A 20,349-nucleotide genomic window follows, 5' to 3' on the forward strand; every position below is an offset into this window, starting at 1 on the left:
TACAGTAGCATCTTTGGAGCCTCTTTTCCATGGGTTCCTCCCCAATGCTGCTGTAACGTTTAAAGCTCATAACTGCACAGTTTAGGGCCCGTTGCTCAGGTCCTTACTACCAAATTGTTGTTTCTGTTCCATATTTTCATGTAAAGGAGCCATGCAATTGGCACGCTTATTTATTTGGTTACATCACAGTAACACTGTGGGATGAACCAACATTCATCGTCTCAACCAGATCTTGAAGGAAACCAAGCCAAGATTCCTGCCCCTGGAGATTAGCTAGAATCGGTAGGTGACCCAGCACATGATCGGTATTGCTGTTGGGTTGCTGCAGTGCCTCATCTGTAAGATCCCAGTTAGCCATTCTAAGGGAGCTGATTGTGGGAGCCATTAGCCTCTAGGGAGCCAGATGGAATCCTGGCAGTCTCTGTGCCCTGCCCTCACACTGGAAAGCCTTCACTGCATCACCAGTCACACTGCCATTGGCCCTGATGCCAGAGTGGGCAACCACAGCAGCTCCGAGCGTGCTTGTCTGCACTCCGCAATCCCCAGAGTGCCTCAGAGCTGCTTTGACCACAGAGGGAGGAAGGGCAGCCAATGAAGCGAGTGACGGCTGCAGTAATCCCTTCCCTGCCACATGGCAATCACTAGGGATGCGCATGAATCAAGATTTGTTCACTGATTCAAAGCACAAATCTGGCTTCTTTTAAAGTGAGGAGAGCAGGTCAGTACTATGGGCTATCATGGACAACATGCGCAGAGGCCATGTGTGTACCGCCACCATGCTGCCGCCACACGAGGGGTGTTGAGGCATGCACCACCGCAGCAGGAAGCTGTGTGGGGCAACCAAGTAGCAGGTACAGACCTGCTCTCCTCACATGTAAAGGTGCCCAATCTGGGCTTCAAATCAGTGCACAAATTCGATTTGTGCACATCCCTAGCAATCACTTGGGTCATGATCCTGTTGAGCCCTGGATTATCCCAGCAGCGAGGCAGGCACACTGAAAGGGGCTGTCCGGGACTGGACAGGCAGGTGAGCTGTGCTATCAAATATCTCTTGCTTCTGTTGGTCTTTTGTATGCTGGTTGGGTTTTTTGTTTTTGTTTTTGGTGTTCTACAGTTCTTAAGGTTTAACTGATTTTAAGGTTTTAAATGTGATTTTTATGGAGTTTTATTGCATTTAAACTCTTGTAAACCACTTTGGAGTGCCTTATGAAAGGTGGTATAAAACCAAACAATACATAAACTAAATCGGTCAGTCCTGCTTGAAGCCTGGGGTCTGTCCCCATGATGTCTGTCCCCATGATGAGTAGGTGTTGCCTCCTTGCAGGGGAGGACAAGGAGGGACTGTTCCTCGCAGCTGGCCACTGTGAGTGAGACAGTTGGCAGGAGGCAAGGGGACACCATCCGCTGCAAGAACCCATTTCTCTCCAGCCAGCAGAGAGGAATATGCTCACTCATCAATTTCCCCCTTCCCATCAACCTGGCATCTGCTCCCGACTCCAACAAAATTAATCATCCTCCACCTGAGTGGTGCCATCCCCCATGCTGCAATGAGAAGTACAGTTTTTGAAAGGGGGCATCAGTCCCCAACTTTCACTGGTGAAAAACAGAAAAACAAAAGGAAAGCCCCTTCCAAACAAGGGGACCTTGGTGAAGGGGTCTCCAGAAGCCACCTGTGTAACCCTTCTCATCCACGTCTCTCCCTGTTCACATGTCACATGATCACACACACATATCCCACACACAAGTAGGAAAGCCACAGCACTGGTCCCATGGACTGTTCAGTGTCACATGAACAATCAGGTGTCCCTGCCAGCATCTGTCAGTGGAGTGTAGGGCTGCTGGCCATGCATACTGTGCTGTAGCTTGAAGGGGAACAATATGGGTGTTGGGACAGGTATAGGTGGGTTTTGCAGGTACAGTTGATGTGGTATGTTGCCAGGCAGAGTGCATCTGAAAGCATTCTGACTGCATGACCCAGGAGTATGGGTGGGAGACTATGGTCTACTCTGCGCATGGGAATCTATTGGTGGCATGCAGGTAGCCAGGATGGGCATGGGTGTGGGTCCTCATGCCCAAGGGATCTTGGTCAGAACATCTGGATGTATGACTATTCCAAGTCCAATCCTGGATTAAATATCCTGGTTAACGCTGCAGAACTTAGCAAGGATTCCTGTTGCACAGGGGTCCTCATGATCATACTGATGTCGGTCAACCCCATTTAACCAGAATTAACAATGTCGTGAGAAAACAGCCATCGTTCTGCTAGTTCCAGAGACCAAAATATAAACTGCCCAGAGATGGAAGTTTGGAGTGGTATACAAATTTGATAGGTAAGTAAGTAAGTAAGTAAGTAAGTAAGTAAGTAAGTAAATTTCACTATTATTAAATGGAGGGAGGAAGTTGTCACTCTTGGCACACTCTTGGCACACTTTTCCCCCCATAGTCAAATATTTCAATATATGTACAATTTGTATAGCATCCTGTAGGAACAGAACTGATGATGTGGCTTATGAGGGCCAGCAGGAGGAACTAAAATTGGTGCACATCAGTGAGTGTGACTTATGGATTTGACTGAGGGCCCCCTAGATTTCCCCCAATAATCCAGCCGCATGCAGGGTCCTTCTAGGCAGCACCTGCTACCTTATATTAGATTCCCTGAAACTCGAGGTGTCTTCAACCCTCAGCTCACTCACTGTCTGCTCCGAATGGCAAACTGCTGCTTTCTTCACATGCATGCACCTTCACATGCATGCACCTTAGCTGGAGGGAAGTGGGGCATGTCACCCTTCCCAAATTCTGCTTTCTTCCCCAATTTCAAACAATCCAGATAGAGCTCTGTACCCCCACCCCAAAACCATCCCCTAACTCCCATTTTAGAAACATCAACTGACCATTAAGAAAGGTTAACAGCACAATCCTATTTAGGTATGCTCAGAAGCAAATCTCATTGAGTTCCATGGGACTTACTTTCAAATAAGTGTGCATGGAGGAGTTCTAGGCTAACGTTCTTTGGCCAGATCTGAGGCCCTGCTAGCTTTAAAGCAAACACATAACAGAATCTGGCTAGAAATTTGCTAGAGACTGTAAATTAAACCATCATCAGTAACACTGTATTTGTATTTGGGACAGTATTTTTCCTAATCTGTGTATCCATATTTATTTATCTGGTTTTTATTAGCCATTCCTAGGTAGGTTTGTAGAAATCCAGCAAAATCTATTTGTGAAGTGAAAGAATGTCTATCTATCTATCTATCTATCTATCTATCTATCTATCTATCTAATTTGTATACCACCCCAAACTTTCGTCTCTGGGCGGTTTACAATAACATAAAACCAGTTAAAAACATATACAGAAATTTAAAAACAATTTAACAATTTAAAAATAACCAGAAATTATGCCCATTATGAGCAAGTATAAAGTAAAGTGTCCGTCATGATTTATTAATAGAACTGTATATACAGACTTTTGAGGATACCATGGACAGCCAGGAAAACAAACAAATGGGTCATAGAACAAATCAATCCAGAATTTTCACTCGAGGCACAAATGACCAGGCTCAAACTATCATACTTCAGACACATTATGCGAAGATCCAGCTCCCCTTGAGAAGTCCATAATACTGGCGAAAGTTGAAGGAAGAAGAAGAAGAAGAAGAAGAAGAAGAAGAAGAAGAAGAAGAAGAAGAAGAAGAAGAAGAAGAAGACCAGCAACAAGGTGGGTGGACTTGATTACAACAATGAATGCACTACTGAAAGGTCAAGTTGAAGACAAATCATCCTGGAGAGAATCTCTCTATGTGGTTACTAAGATTCGACACTGATTTGACGGCACTTAATCTATCTATCTATCTATCTATCTATCTATCTATCTATCCATATATATACATATATATAGTGCTTATAATTTTTTTTCTATACAAAAACATGTTAATTTTAGGCAAATCTCTTTGCATAGCACAATAGTGAGGAGGAAAGTCTGTCTTTGACCTCAGAAAGGATATTCCTTAGAAATGTATATATACACTTTATCTACCTACATTTTGTCAGTTGGACTGATGGCAGACACATCATCAGCATAATTCACAAGTCTGACTTTTTTGCCTCCTTATGACAATTCATCTTTAGAAACCCAAGCTGAAAATGCATTTGTTTTGCTGTAATTATTATTATTTACAATAATTCTTGAAATGCTGTTTTTATTCCAAAACTCTCAAGTCTACAACTTTAATGCTTTGTCATGGATTAGAGATGGGCAGCTTCTGCATTCTCAGGGTCATTATGTTCTCCAGGAGCCAGATCAACCCAACCCTCTCACAGATGGCTCAAGTGACACTATAATAAGGTTGGCATAACCCAGTAGAAAAGCCTTCACAGATATAGAGCACATGTGCTCAGGCAGGAGGATGAGGTAATCAAGGAGGTGGGGATGAAGAATATCAAATGTGCTTCCTGAAAAGTCCCATTGAGAGGCAGATTGGTCTGAATGGCAGCGGACCTTTGACCATATCAGAAGGAACATGAAACAGAAAGACAAGAGCATTTACATGAAATCTGCATGGAAAGTCCCTGTTACTTTTCCTTACAAGTGAAATTGTGAACATCTCTACCACACCTAAGTTTGGCAGCACCATGGGAGGCCAGGTAAAGATTATTTGGGGGCTTCATCCAGCCTTCCAGTTTACTATTTCTGGAGTGGACCACATACTGTAAAAGTATGAACATTTTGTCAAGCTAATCTTCCCCTCTGTCTCTTGCTGCATTCAGAAGATCTTAGGTTCAGTCTCCAGCTGAAAGGATTTCAAGTGCTATTGCTGGGAAAGAACAGAAACTCTGAAGAGTCATTGCTAGTCCAAATATTTAAGTATTTTAAACATATATATTGCCTTTTATTTTTATTTTTCCTTTAATCAGAGTAGTAGACAATACAAGGCAGGATGGTCTGCACCAGAATAAGGCAACAATTCCACAAGTAGTGAGTCTTTCTGACCAGGAAGGAAACTTTTTAAAGCAGGCAGTCATGGCTTGATCCAGGGCAGATGTTACTTTTGCTGGGTTACTATACAAATAATTATTCACAAGAGCAGTCACCTCAATGGAATAAGAGTATTCACAAAAGAATAAATGAAGTCACAACTTTCATGAGCAGGGATTTCCCCATGCCCAGGGTGCCCTGCTCATGAAAGTGGTTGCTGTGTCTCCCATTTGTATTCATATCCTGTGTTACACATTTCAGGTGAGTAGACAACTTGCAAGAGCAGCTATTTGCATGACGAAAGCAGCAAACAATGTCCGACCACTCAGAGCTATCCATAGTTCTCCAGTAAAGTGGCATAGCATGTTTCAGCCAATTGCATCCAGAGGAAGACTGGAGTTGTCACAGTCATGCTCTTGGCTGGCCACCTATAACACAAGCCCTATTTATCTACTCTAATAGGAATATTCCCCCAATCCTCTGTCCTTATTTAAGATGGCAGTCATTCAAACTATAAGCACCACCTCTTTAGAACTTATGTGTTTACAGTCTGGTAAAAACCAAATTCACAGCACATGGGACAGGGTCCTGTCCCATGTGCTGTGAATATAACAGATAACAGAACTATTTTCTCCTCATCTGCCATCTTAAATAAGAACAGAGGATTGGGGGAATATTCCTATTCCCTCTGGGCCAGTCACTTCTCTCTCAGCCTAACCTACTTCACGGGGTTGTTGTGAAATAGAAACTCAAGTATGTAGTACACCGCTCTGGGCTCCTTGGAGGAAGAGCGGGATATAAATGCAATAATAATAATATCAGAACTCTTCTCAATTCTAAAAGCCTTTTTGGCCTGGCTTGGCTGTTCTTTGTATTTCATGTCTATTGTGAATCAGTTAACCTCCGTAGGCAAGGAAAAGACTTGAAATATTCTTAAGTACCCATAGTGCAAATGGGGCCCCCCTATTGTCTCAGGAATCTGCTACTATCAGGGGGAGATATTACGGTTTTGAAATAAGCATCTCAGTGATTGGATCCTAGGATGTTTTGCCTTTCTCCAAGGGGAAGATTGTAATTACTACCTAGATGTATCTCTTTCCATGCTAGACACCAAATTTTCAAACTTCTTCAAACCGCACGCAAATAGCAAACTTTTATGTGTAGGAAGTTGGGTTAGGTGCGGTGGTTGTCAGTCATCGGAGGGTCTCCTGAAGTTGCTGTTTCCAGAATGTTACTTTTGTGTTAGTTTAGCTTTGTTAGCTGAGACCATGATGCTGCATGGCTTCCAGGAGCATGCAGAGTTCACCATGATGCAAGGGCGTGTTCTGTGAACTGCAGATTGAGACCCAAGAGCCTCCTGTCTAATACCAGACAGGAACAAAGGTACCTCGCTTGTGCTTTTTAACCATTTTTGCCTTGTTTACCTGTAAACTGTTCTGAGTGGATACCAGAGGAAAGAGTTGTGGTATGCAAAGTCAAGACGGTGAAGCTGAATCAGGAATATTAACAGTTTAATGAGACACATATTATGTACAGAGAGGCAAGTGCAGTCTGCCTTCAGTGCTCTTGCTGCTAGCTGTTTGTTAGACCTATCTCTACTCCAAGACTGGAATAAAATTAACTAAAGACCTTGGGTTAGGGCGGTATAAAAATGCATCAAATAAATAAATAAATAGATAGATAAATAATTGCCATTCAAAAGCTGGCTTGGATCAATGAATGGATTAACCAAAAACACCAAGACTATTCACACGATGGGAGAAATTTGGGTTAGCGGAGGCTAGCCCAATTTTCTCCCATTGTGAGAACCACCGGGCTTGGCTGCAAGCCCGGTGATTCTTAAGCGGGTAACCCACTAAACTACCCCTGCCCTTAAACCAGGTTTGCAGAGTGAGTGCTCCGCAAGCCCATTTAAAAAAATCATGTGCTGCTGCGCCACGGCTCTGCACCATGGCAACTCATGAGGAGACCCCCGACCGGGAGGCTGAAAAGCTCACTCAGGGCATGCTGGAGCTTCTGGGGGCCACATGGCTCCCGAACTCCCAAGCCCCCGCCAGCTCCGTGACGGAGCCGGCAGTTGTGAGGGCAGCCGCTGCGGCTGCCCAAAGTAGACTGACTGCTTGTCTGCGGGGAGAGCGGGCTAAGCCAGGCGGCTCCCACTGATCATGGGAACCACCTCACCATATCCTGCTTTTTACATCTACTTAAATAAACTAGATTTTGATAGAGTGAAACTTGATCTGGACTGCAAGTGTGCTCCATTCTGTTTTGCTATGTGCCTGCTCTGACTACACACCCTTTAACGAGGTTTTAAGGCATTTGGACTATATTTTGAGTTCACCCTGGTTCTAGATAGAAGGTTTTAAAGTGAGTTTTGTCTCATAGGAGACTGGTGGCAGCTCTACCGAGGAATTTTTAATGAACTTTGGAAAGAGCAGACCAGGCAACCTGCTCCCGGTTCACCAGATCAGATCTCTGAGAATAACAACTTCTGATGCATGCTGGAGATGGGGTGACTTGGGGCAGTCTTGGTCTATTTCTTGTGTTTTTGCTATGGCACTGCAGAATGATCTCCCCAATTTGGAACGAAGTATCAGAGTTCCTAGAGGCTGAGACTATGCTTACCACTGCTCTTTGTGGTGTCTTGCTGCACTGCACAGGATTTTGAGTTTCCAGGATGCAACCTACACTGGTTGCATCGTATGAGACCCATGGCTGGCTTCCTTGCAAACAGGAAGAATATAAGAGGTTTCCTGTTGGAAGCTGACCTTGCCTCAATTTCAAGGACTTCTTGCTGTTGGGATGCATGCTCTGTCTGCTCAACTTGACTTCTGCTGTGTTCCTGAGCTTTGGCTCTCGGCTTGTCCCTGACTCCTAACTATCTACTTGGCTTGTCCTCTGGAATGCTGTTGACCCTTGACTACCAGTTTTGATCCCTGAGCCCTGATTCTTCTAGTCCTGACTTCTAGCCTAGTACCACTGAACAGCTACTGCTCATGGCTCAACTCTGACATGAGGTATCCATGAGAATTAATTTAGTGCTTCAATTGGGCCTTAGGCTATTAGCTACCTTGGCCATCCTTGGTCTCCTCAATATGTTCTCTCAGAGGGTCAGAGCCAGCAGATTATCAAATCTTTATTAGCAGCCAAGAGACTAATCTTCTAATCTTGGAAGGCCACTGCAGCCCTGGATACTGATGACTGGATGAGTGATATGATCACTCTGGCTGCTGGAGAAAAGACTATATTTTGAAAAATGGATAAGCTTGGCATGTTTGACACCATCTGGAAGGTCTACATTAAGTTGTTCACATTTTGATTTTGATGAGTATGTTACCTGAGATTTGTGCTTTGTTCAGATTTTGATAGCAGCTGGTATATCCCCCCCCCCCCTTTTTTAACCTTTGCCGTTTGATTAGTTGTATGGATGGGCTGGGGTGGTGAGTTGAGTCAAGTGGACTTTTTGTCATTGATTGCAAAAACCTATTAAAACTTTGATAGAATGTTAATACCAAAAAAATAGCTATTTTCTCCCTATCTGCCATCTTGAAACAAGACTGCAACTAAGAATAGTACAAACACCCCTCCTGTGCTTATACTCATGTGTTGGCAACAAGGCTATTCCCAGGAGCCCTCCAGTCCACTCTAGAATGTGGTAGCCCTGTTTTTTTCAACCCAGGGTTTTACCTGAAGTTCGTTTTGCCTTTGTAGGTCGTCGTGCGCAGGATCATCCCTAGGTAAATAGGCTTCACCCGGCTCACCACTATTTCCGGCAGTGACCTGGGGGAAGAAGCAACCATGTTTGTAGTGTGGGGCACTCTAGGATGTGGGAGGAGGAGGTCTTCCACTCCCAGCTTTTGCCTTCGCTATGTCGCCGCTCGTGTGGGTGTGCAGCATGGCAAAGGTGAAGACAATGATCCTTGTCTGCTGGGAAGGCAGGCGAGCTCTTGCCTTCCCCGCAGACCTCCCCAGCAGTGGTATGAGGTTGTGTGAACAACCTCAAGCTGATACCAATCAGCTTGGTGACCATTCAAAGCATAAGCTCCATCCCTTTAGAACACATATGTTTTTAGCCCAATACAAACCAAATTCACAGCACATAGAATGGGGTCTTAGAATATCCTACTGAAAATCTTTCTGTTAAAGGCTACCATATTGATAACATACGGTGGTCAATGATTTGAAAACCCAGCTTTTCAAGGAATCATTTTAACATTGGTTTGCATTGGGTTTCCACATTTCATTCACTGTTCGCCTTGTCTGCTATTTTATCTGGCTCGTGGTTTTGTTTGTTTGTTTGTTTGTTTGTTTGTTTGTTTGTTTGTTTTTTAAATATTTGCTTTAATATGGTGCATGCTGCCCCAAGCAGCAGTGTGCTGGAGAACCGGGATAGAAATGTTTTAAATAAATCTTTTTCAGCAGCAATATTTTAAGGGCCGAACAAGATGTGATGGCAGCAGTCCCATTAGTTTAATCATGTGTCTACCCCCATTCACTTATAAAATGGAGAAACAAGTTATCTGATGCTAATAGCATCCAAAGAGGTGCATCGGTCAGCAGAATTGAACTCTCCATTCTACTTCCTATAAACTCCCTACACTGACCCACCCAAACTCCTTTTTTCCTCCAGGACCGGAAGTCAGCTGTGCTGGGAGCAAAGTTCAGGGGTCAATGGACAATGGAAGAGGAAAGGTAGGAGAGGGGATCCATCTCCTTTCACTTGTGCACCCCTTTTGATGTTTAGGATCAGACACACACACAACTGCCCCAGGCTTATATTTGAATGAAACAAAGAGCCGGGTCTCACGATCAGTGAGACCCGGGTTCTGCAGCAGAGCGGGGAGAGCGGGCTAAGCCCACTCTCCCCGTTCACGATCAGAGCGGGAGCCCTGGGCGGCCGGATCGGCCACCCACATGATTGCCGGCTCCATGATAGAGCCGGTGGGGGCTGGGGAGCTCAGAGGCCGTGCAGTCTCTGGAAGCTCCAGTATGCCCTGCGCGAGCACACAGGGCATACTGGGGAGACCCCTGGAGCCGGGAGGTGGCTTCTCGCTTCCCCTCCAGGGCTCTACTCATGAGTAGCCATGTCACTGAGCTGCGCCATGGCTACTCACGATTGGGAAGCCCGTGTTTGCGGAGCACTTGCTCTGCAAACCCAGGCTTAGGAGAGGGCTACAAAAGAGGGCTAGCCGCTTGTAAGCCACCAGGCTCACCTGCGAGCCCGGTGGTTTACACTAGCAGCAAAAATCGCGCTAGGCTCTCCTAGCCCAATTTTTGCTGCTTGTGAGAATAGCCCTAAAGTGAGGTTGTACACACAACTGTTGGCCACTGCTTCCAAGGGCTGTGGGGAAGGCAGGAGCTCACCTGCCTTCCCCAGCAGACAAGCAGCAGCCGTGCTTCCCTCCACTGTGCCGCTTGGCCACACGAGCAGCAGCGCAGCGACGGCAAGAGCTGGGAGCAGGAGGATTCTGCCCACCTGCATCCCAGAGTGTCCCACTCTATGAGCACAGCCACTCCTTTTCCCCGGCTCGCTGCTAGAAATGGCAGCAGGCCAGGGAGGATCCTTTTAACCCAGCTGCAGTCGTGTTCACGATTGCCTGCTGAAGTGAAACAAACCACAGTTTTGTTTAATCTTGGCTAAATGCAAGGTTAAAAAGTCAGGCTAGCAGAAGCAGAAGTTCCAGGATTGGGGGCAATCCTGGCACTGTACACGTACAGCCTAACCTAGGCTGGGCTGCCCTAGCCTGTGTTGGGCTGCTCATGTGAATAGCCTCGGTGTATGATTAAACGGATGTGGGTACCACCATCATATCTAGTCTGACAAACATGATGTAAGAGAGGTCTATTAGGATCTGCCTGCATCATTGGTTGACTTATGATTAGGGGAGCAGTGTTCATTCTTCCTCAGCTGTATTCCTCTTACTTTTCTTTTTCAGAGGGATGTAGAAGAGGGGAGATCTCCTGGTGCACGCACAAATAAAAGAACTAATACCAATGAACAATAAATTGCAGCAAGCCTTGGAAGTGCTAAATGGAAACAATACTTAAAACACTGCTGAATTTCCAAAGAGCAGCTGTTAGACATTTAAGCCTATCATTCTCTACTGAGCATGCATCACATTTATTTTGTGGCACTGTAATAAAAATGTATGAGAATGTAAATGCTTGAGTGACCCATTAATCTTTCACATAGTAAACATAACATCTTTTTAACCCCAGCAATGATATAACCATACTTTATTTTGAATGAAAGCTTTATCATAGAACTGAAGATGTTCTGTGTCTTTCAGGGTGTATAAATAAGAACAAATTAATATTAAAGTCTGATCGGTATGAAAAGAGTACCATTATATAGATTGCAGTATGAAGACATATTTAGTGAGCCAAAACTACACTTCGTTTCTGATGAGCACTGGAAATCTAATAACGACGTACACAGTATGTACGCTCATCATTTATTGAACTCAACCACCAGAATGTAGCTATTATCACTATTATCATTTGCTAACTGACTCGGTAACAAATTAAGGTCTTGCAAAACTCTCAATAAAACATTCCCTATTTTATGTGCCAATTTACTAACTTAGCTCTGAGCTGTGTTCCAATGGGGGCAGGGAAAGCTTTTGCCATTGGGATCAATGTAAATGATTACTCTCCTCTCTCACTCTCTGCTATCATCTACATATCTCTTATTGGAGATTTGCCTCAGTAAGGATTTTAGAAATGGTCTCATTCATATTATAGTTCAATATGTTCAGGAACAGTGTACTATGACAAATTCTCAAAATATGAAGAGGCAGGTTTCCCTAGGTGGCACAGGCAATTGCTAGGAAGCACATGATTTTCTGGTACACACCTCTATATGGTCACATCTGCAAGCAGGCCTAGAGTGGGAGCTCACCAAACAAGGTCCCAGCAGTCAGCTACCAGTTAGCAGAGAGTCCTGCACTTTATTGACCAACCAACAGCATAAGGCCAGGATCCCAGTATTTATATCAGACCTAGCCAATCATACCACCTGCCTGCCAATCATGGTGATCAACATTGCACTTCCTCTTCCCTTTTGTGCTGTTAGAAGGGAAATTACTCCCTTCATCCACTCTTCTCTTGGTTAGGTATTTTCTTCGGTACTCCTTTGAGGGTAAGGCGGCCAGGGAGGTCAAGCGCCCAAGGGCACATGGGCCCCCAATGCTATTGGCAGGAATATAGATATAGGCTAGGTTTCCACATAGTGGGAAGAATCCCAGAGGCAAAACCATATCATAGAAACCTTTGCTACCTGTTTTTATGGTCTGCAAACTCCCAAAAGGAGCTCCAACAGAAGTGGGGAGTTCACCTTGGCCAGGGAACAGACATTGAAGTGTCCTCTTTTGGACCCAACAAACCCCATCCCCTCACTAACCAGAGCAAAGCTCAAGTAGGAACCATGGGAAATGCCCAAAGGCCTGCTACCTGTCTGATGCTAAAAAGGAAAAACCGGGGGAGTGGTTTCCCAGGAGGCAGAGTATACTGAAAGCCCCAAAACCTAGCTAGTCCAGATCTCTCTCTCCCTCTCAATTGTTCCTCAACCCAGATAGCCTGCTCTTCCCAGCAGGTTCACCCCCAGTTCTGAATGAGCAATCCTCTGGCCCAGAAAAGGTTTGGAATCCTCTTTGTTTCCACAGGGCCCCTGTAGCATGACAAATCCTGAAGCCATACTTACTATTGGTGTAAATAGTAGCTTCTTACCAGTGGCATACTTGCAGGCTTCTGTCAGGGCAACTAGTTCAGCCGCCTGTGCTCCCAGCGAGTGGAGCAGAGACTCCATCCACATGATCTCATGCAGTGACACTACCACTGCCCCAGTGTACCTGACTTCATCCTCTATGAAGGACAACCCATCTGTGAACAACCCCAGTTCAGGGTTTTCCAGGGGCACATCAGTGAGATCTGGTCTTGGAGTCTCCACCATCTGGATCACATGTAGACAGTCATGGTTTCCTATCTCCGTTCTCTGGATCAGGCAGGAAAGTAGCAGGATTCAAGGTTTTACATTGTCTAATGGTGATGTTTGGAAAAGTCAAGAGTTTAGCCTTATAGCTAGCAAGCTGTTGATAAGTGAAGGCCTGGATTTGACATTTCAACAGGATAGCAGAAACCTCATGGGGGACCCACACAAGGAGAGGGTAGCCCATGAGTAGATTGTTTGACCATTTCACAAGTAGGACAGTCGCTGCTAGGGCCCTCAGGCAACCCATAGCACCTCTTGCCACTGGATCTAACTGGACAGAGTCGTAGGTGACTGGTCTCTGCCTACCCCCAGAGGATTGGGTCAGCACCCCCAAGGCCACTCCTCTCTTCTCATGCACATAGAAGGAGAATGGCTTGTTGTAATTGGGCAGGCCCAAGGCAGGGGTCAAGGCCAACACTTGTTTGACCCTTTCAAGCACCTGGGCCAACTCTCTAGTGGGTACCACCTGATTTGGCATGTCTTTGGTGGTCAGGTTGACAAAGAGTTTTGTTAACTCACTAAATGTGGGTATCCAAGGCCTGCAGAATCCCAGAGTGCCAAGTAAGGCTCTTACTTGCCGTTTGGTGGTTGGTAATGGCAGGTGAAGGATGGTGGTCACACGGTCCTGCAACAGTTCTCGAGTGCCTGGACCTATAATTTAACCAAGATACTGTACCTTAGGGAGGCAAAACTGAAGTTTCTTGGTTGAGGCCTTATGCCCTCTCTCCGTCAGGCCATGGAGCAAGGTCAAGGTGTCCATTTTAGAAGTCTCTTCAGTAGGAGATGCCACCAAAAGATCATCCACATATTGCAGGAGGGTGGAGCCTGTGATAAACACAATCTCCACCAAGTCCCTAGCCTGGATTTACGAGAACAAAGTGGGGGTTTCAAAGTAACCCATGGGGAGCCAGGTCCATTTAAGCTGGAAGCCAGGGTCACTGGAATCGGGGGGAAAGTGACACATAAATCCACAACTGTAAAACTAGTGGCATCATGAGGGATTCCGGTAATGATGGTAGCTGGGTTTGGCACCACGTGGTGGCAAGGCATGATATACTGGTTTACTGCCCTCAGGTCTTGCACAAACCAGTAGATGGGAGTTCTGTCTGCCTCCACTGGGTGCTTCCTGATGGGTAGAATTGGGGTATTGGCAGGGGATTCGCAAGGAACTACAACCCCTTGTGCCAAATAGACGTCAATCAATTTTCGTATCAAGTCCAAAGCTTCCCGGGGTAGGGGATACTGGGGTATACAAGGGGGAGGCCCTCCCTTGGTATAAATACCACAGGAGTGGCGGATTTCAAAAGTCCTACATCAGTGGATGACCATCTCCACAACGAATCAGGAATCTCTTGTAAGGCTGCTGGAAGCTGAAATTCAGAATTCTCTGTGGAGGCAAGCAGGGAGGGAAGCAAATACTGCTGGCCGAAAGGTAAGGTAAGTTGTAGGCCTTCTAGACTGCAGTGGAGAGTGGCTCTCAGTTTACATAGGAGATCCCTCCCAAAGAGGTTTACAGGTGAGTGATCAGTTAAAAAGGAATGTTGCAAGGACAGAGGACCCTCAGTAGTAACCAACTCATTTGTCTCTTCAACTTTAAATCCCTTTCCTCCCACCCCGCACAATCCGCTGACAACCCTTCACATCATAAGGTACTTGAGTGGGTTTAACCATGAGCAAAGATCTAGAGCCCCTGGTGGCGCAGTGGTAAAACTGCCGCCCTGTAACCAGAAGGTTGCAAGTTCGATCCTGACCAAGGGCTCAAGGTTGACTCAGCCTTCCATCTTTCCGAGGTCGGTAAAATGAGTACCCAGAATGTTGGGGGGCAATATGCTAAATCATTGTAAACCGCTTAGAGAGCTTCCAGCTATAGAGTGGTATATAAATGTAAGTGCTATTGCTATTGCTATTGCTAGAAGCCCCCATGTCTAAGAGGCATGCATACTTTTTCCCTTGTATTTCGACATTTACATAAGGTTCTCCATGGTTAGACTGATCCACTGGAATGCAAGCTGCCAGCAAAGAAATCCCTCCCTGTGTCTCCTCCCCCTCCCATCATTGGGGTGGGCGAGGATATACTCATCCCATCCGTTGTGCACCAGAAACTGCTGCAGTGGCAACGGTGGAGGTGCAGGGGTGAAGTTCTCCGTACCGTGGCTGGCGGTCACCTTGGTAACCTTGTCTGCCTTGTGGGTGGGAGGAGAGGTTGGGGCTCTGGGTTGTAAATTTTTTTAAGTAACCAAGAAATACTCACTGTGAAACCTAGAAGAAAAGCAATGTAGCACCAGAGAATCACAGGGCAAGTGATGTAACATCAGAGAATCTCAGAAGGAAATCCGGAAATTAAAATGTGAGTTAAAATGGGCTAAAACCTTTTTTTTTAAAGGAGATAAATGCACAGGCAGGCCGATAGAGGGCAGACGGGGGCGGGGATTTGCCAACCACAATCATGAAAAATAGAGCAGACTCCCACCACCATTTGGAGCTTTGCAATGCTCCGATTTTCCCTGAAGAGGGTCGGAGAACTAAAATCAGGATCCAAGCTTCCCAAGTTTGGATCAGAAATTCTCCACTCTCCTCCGAAATGGTCCATATCCAATATTGCACAGCCCCAAATAATGCAAATTTGAACAGATCAAGTCAAAGGCAGCCAAGAAAGGCATGTGTGAACAATCTTCCTAAGAATTTGAACAGGATGAAGGGTAGGGGGGATAAACAAGATAATGCCTGTGACTTGGAGAAGTGAGGAAAATTACAAAAACTGAATTGTGTTTTTAGCTACGGGTGAAGACAGGCATTCTAAAGTGTGATAGGAATGGTTGTGCAACACACATTTGCTGCATTCTGAAGCATTTGTTCTCAGAACAGACAATAGATCAATTCTCATGATCAGAACTTGGGTTGGACAAGCCTCGTACCCAACCCTAGGAGCTGTGTGATTTTCTGATTAGGTATTTTCTGATTGGATGTGAGCTAAAAATGAAGTAGGAAGTGGGGAGCTTGATCATTTGCTAAGCCTCAACTAGGTAGGATGGTGTTTCCTCTAACCTCATTCAGAAGCTGGGGATGGAATGTGAATAGGTGTGCTCATTCTACCCAACTGGGCCTTAGCCAATGATCAAGCTTCCCATCTCCTACCTTGCTTTGCTTCAAACCCAATCAGAAAACAGGAGCACACACCGCTCTGGAACTTAGGTGAGAGGCTTCTCCTATCCAAGTTCCGATCGTGAGAACCAGCAGCCTGTAAGTTCAAACCACTTCCACCACCATCTTGAGAATGTGTCTTTCTTCACTCTTAGTTATGATTAATCATTTGCCCATTCCAAACTGATGCTCTCACTCATAGATATATTCCTTCCTGCTTCTGGCCACATGGGAATATTCTCAAACTTTAATGCAGATGAGAAATGCATTTCTCTGGGCACAAGATAAATGATTATAGGAAATGACTTTCTCCACAATTCCAAACCATTTGTAGAAACCATTATGAAATGTAAGCATTTTAGGAATGTAAACAAAGATCAACCAGTACCTTAGAGCTAAACTTCGAAACAACGTTGGCAAACATCTAAACAAATGATTCCCGTTTACTTTATTTGACACACACTTCCTCTCTCATACTTCCAAATCTCTGCATGAAGCCCAGAAGCCTGAGGTGGAAGAAGCTGGAGTCCCTCTCCTTACCACTTGCCAGATTTATAGAGATGTTGACCTAGTTACATGGGGTAAATCTCTGTCTCCAGTCAAGGAGAACTAAACCAAGAGGCAAAGTGAATAATTAGGAGCAGAAATTGTAGCTGTATAGAGAGTGCAAAGGACATAACAATACATTGGGCGGGGGGGGGAGTCTACAATTATTTGGAATGCCTCTGTATGACATACTGAGTGAACTGGCATAAACGAAATATGCTGAATCACTCACTCTCCTGTCGTAAAGTAGTCTATAAAAGGTCTCTGCAGCTGGACACCCAATTTTACAAGCAGGCAATTAGCAGAAAGGTGAATTTAAAAGCATGTCTTCCCCATTCCACCTTTGTACCTTACTATATTTTCAGAATGATATAAAGAACTTGGCTCAGAATAAATCTTTAGCATTTTAAGGATTCTATAGTATATACATAATGTTAATGATTCTGGCATACATGAAGACATTCTGTACAGTCACTTTTATACAGTGCCAGCTGAAGCCAACAAAGGCCACCTGAAGTTGCCCAGCCACCTGAAGCAGAATTTGGCTACACTGACCCCACCAGGGTTGTCGGGTGTCAGGGTCTGATCTGATGTTTCAGGTTAATTTCAGAACCTCCTTCTCAGGAACACTATTCACACATGGTCAATGCATGTACAATGTGTACAGTGTCTGCATACATCGATCTGTACATATGTACCGTTAGCCACATGTTATGATCAATATGCATACAGAAGTATACTTCCCGCCTATAGCTTGCATTTGAAGAGGCCTATGCCCAGGTTCACTTTTAAAATTAACACATGTACAGTCATCCACACTACAACATGTACATATGTACAGATACCTGTACAAACATACAACATAATTTCTGAATAGGAAGAGAGTCTCCAAAGAAAAAGTGAGGTATCAGGCTAATATCCACTCTGTCCTCAAGTTCATCAGTCTCCACCTCGTCCCACTGGGCATAGTCAGCCTCTGTCCCTGGCATACCAGTGCCATCCACTGCCCCACTGGGTTCCATTCATCCTCCCAGGTTCCACTCCTGGCTTAGAAAGTACTACCCCTTTGCTCCCATACCCACCCACTGGGTCTCATCATCACAACTTCAAGGGGCCTAGTCGCTCAAGAGCCTACACACAGCTGCTTACTGCACACACCAAGTTGTAGTTGGGGGCAGGCAGGATGATTTGTAAGAATATTTTTATCCTGCCTTTCCATCAGAGACCCTCACAGCTTCCTCCAAGATAGTGCTATACACTCATACAATGATCCTAGGGCCCAATGTTGTATTCTAACTAGCAATCTTTTACGTTTTGTTAATTAGAAGTTTGTCCCTGTGCGGCTCCTGTAGAGAATGTGGGGGAGGGTGGAGTCAGGGGGGAAAGGGGGAGGGGAAAGGAGGAGGAGAAAAATGGAGTTGATCTGAATAAAGCTTAATTAAACATAAGATTGCTTTGAGTTTATGATGGAAGCAGCTATAAAACACCTGACTGCACAATGCACATGAATGCATAGTACCACCTGCTAAATCTCATTTGCCCTTTCTTCCCTCTCTTTGGGAAAAAACAGACCAGATTGAACCACAGTTGAGAGCACTTCAAGACCTTTTGGAAAGCTGGCGCGATCAGGTGAACACATTGAAATTGGCTGGCCTTTATGTCTCTGGACAGAGAGGACTTTCTCTTTAAAAATAAATTTGGTTTCCATCACCTGTTTCCCAAGCTTTTGTGTCTTATTTCAGTTTATTTATTTATTTATTTATTTATTTATTTATTTATTTATTTTTATTGTTGAATTTATATACGCCTTTCATTAAAAACAATCTCAAGGCGGTTTACAAAATTTAAAAAACATACAATAAAATGACAATAAAAATATTAATATTAACCATGACCCCCTCCTCTCCAGGCAACCCTTGCATACTCCCAAGGAGTGGTGGCCACTCCATGTGTCTCGGAGGTACTGCATGGGCAGACTTGGGAAACACCAGTACCTGTGATAGACCTTTACTCTCATTCAAATTTCCTGGGTTTGGACTGGTGTCATGGAGTATGTAGATTGGCCACCACAGGAAACTGCAAGAACGAGGAGTCCTGATTATCAGCGATCCCAGGCAAGTAGAGTTGCCATGCCAGGTAAAAACAAAAACAAACATGGGTGTGTGCCAATAGTTGACTAAATTGGCAGAGGGCCTGTTTGGAGTGCTGCATCACGGCAGTCAACAAGACAAGGAAAGGTGTTGCTGGTGTATTCGTCCCTGCAGCTTGCTTGCGTCGAACAACCAGGCTAGGCAGCAGCTCCCATCCAGCCCACATGCGTATCTCCATGGGCTCTTAAGAGAGAACGGCCATTGGGAGAAGGGGCATCATCACACATTGGCCTCTTATGAGAGAACGGCCATTGGGAGAAGGGGCATCATCACACATTAGTTATGATTCTGCCTGATTTTTGTGTCCCCTCTGGATGGTTCTTCTCATGAGTAATGTCATAAAGTGTGTGCTTGCACCCAAGGAAAACGGGCTGAGGCCCCCTTACCCAACTTTAGTGTACAAAAAAATAGAGCAGAGGCATTCAAGAATTCCTTGGTGGGGCTGTCTTGTAAAACCGCCCCGGGTATCGCTGCCCTGCCGCATCTTATCTTTGCAGCAATATAATCAGGTTGCCTGATTTATGGTGCCACCACGACTGCATGTGCTTATGAACATACTTCTTGACCGATTTATTTTCGGTGACCAAGACACATGGTTCCCATCTTGCCATCCCGTCCCTTTTCTCATCTGGTTGACAGAGGGGGAATGAGAGACACGGTGGAGAATGGACATCCCCCAGTGTGAATTTTCCTTTTGACAGGCTTAGAAGCTTGGGATGGGACAAGGAGGCATCCCTGTTGCCAGGGAACAGCTCAAGGAGCATGGAGACAGGAGGGAGAGCAAGTGCTCAGGGAACTGGCTGGCAAGAAGCATGGCATGCATGGAGTGGACACATACAGTGCCAGATTCGGCGGGGGGGGGGGCAAAGCCCTGCACTGGACCTCCTGGTGACATGTTAGGCCCCCTCTCTTCATGGAGCGCACACACTGCCCTCCTGGTGCTGCCCAGCCACCTAGGAAACACTGTGCCAGGAGGCTCAGAAATGTTACATGTAAATTGGCAATGCCACTGAAAGGAGCGTCCACTGCTGCCCACCATCACCTGGTAAGCCAAAGCCCAATGGGGAGGCTTCCAGGGCAGCAGTGGCCAGCAGTGGCCAGCAGTCAATGGCCCTGGAACTTCCAGGATTGACCAGTGATCGCTCCATTAAGTGCAGCCCCTCAGGCCCATGGCCTGCGTGGCCAACCCCTGTTGCCATCCCTGCTCCCCAGCTACTCAAATGTCTCCATTCCCCCCCAATTTCTCCTCCTCTGACACATTGCCTCTTCCTTCCCAACTTCTTGCTTATCCTCCAACTCCTTCAATATACTTAGAACAGAACAGCTCAGAGGGTAGCAATCAAAATACTGGTTGTTGTATCTGCAGATTCCTCACTGTTTCATAAACTTTTCTTTCTCTTTCTCTCCAAGCAGAAACACAAGCCGAAGGAAATATTCCTTTGGAGCTTAACCTTTAAAAACAAAACAAAAAAACTTACAGCAAAATCAGAACCTTCCCCTCCAAATAAATGACTTGACTTTCAGCATGACGTAGATTCCATCATGAATTA

The sequence above is a fragment of the Hemicordylus capensis genome, chromosome 3 (assembly GCF_027244095.1).
Source record: "Hemicordylus capensis ecotype Gifberg chromosome 3, rHemCap1.1.pri, whole genome shotgun sequence".
Lineage (NCBI taxonomy): Eukaryota > Metazoa > Chordata > Lepidosauria > Squamata > Cordylidae > Hemicordylus > Hemicordylus capensis.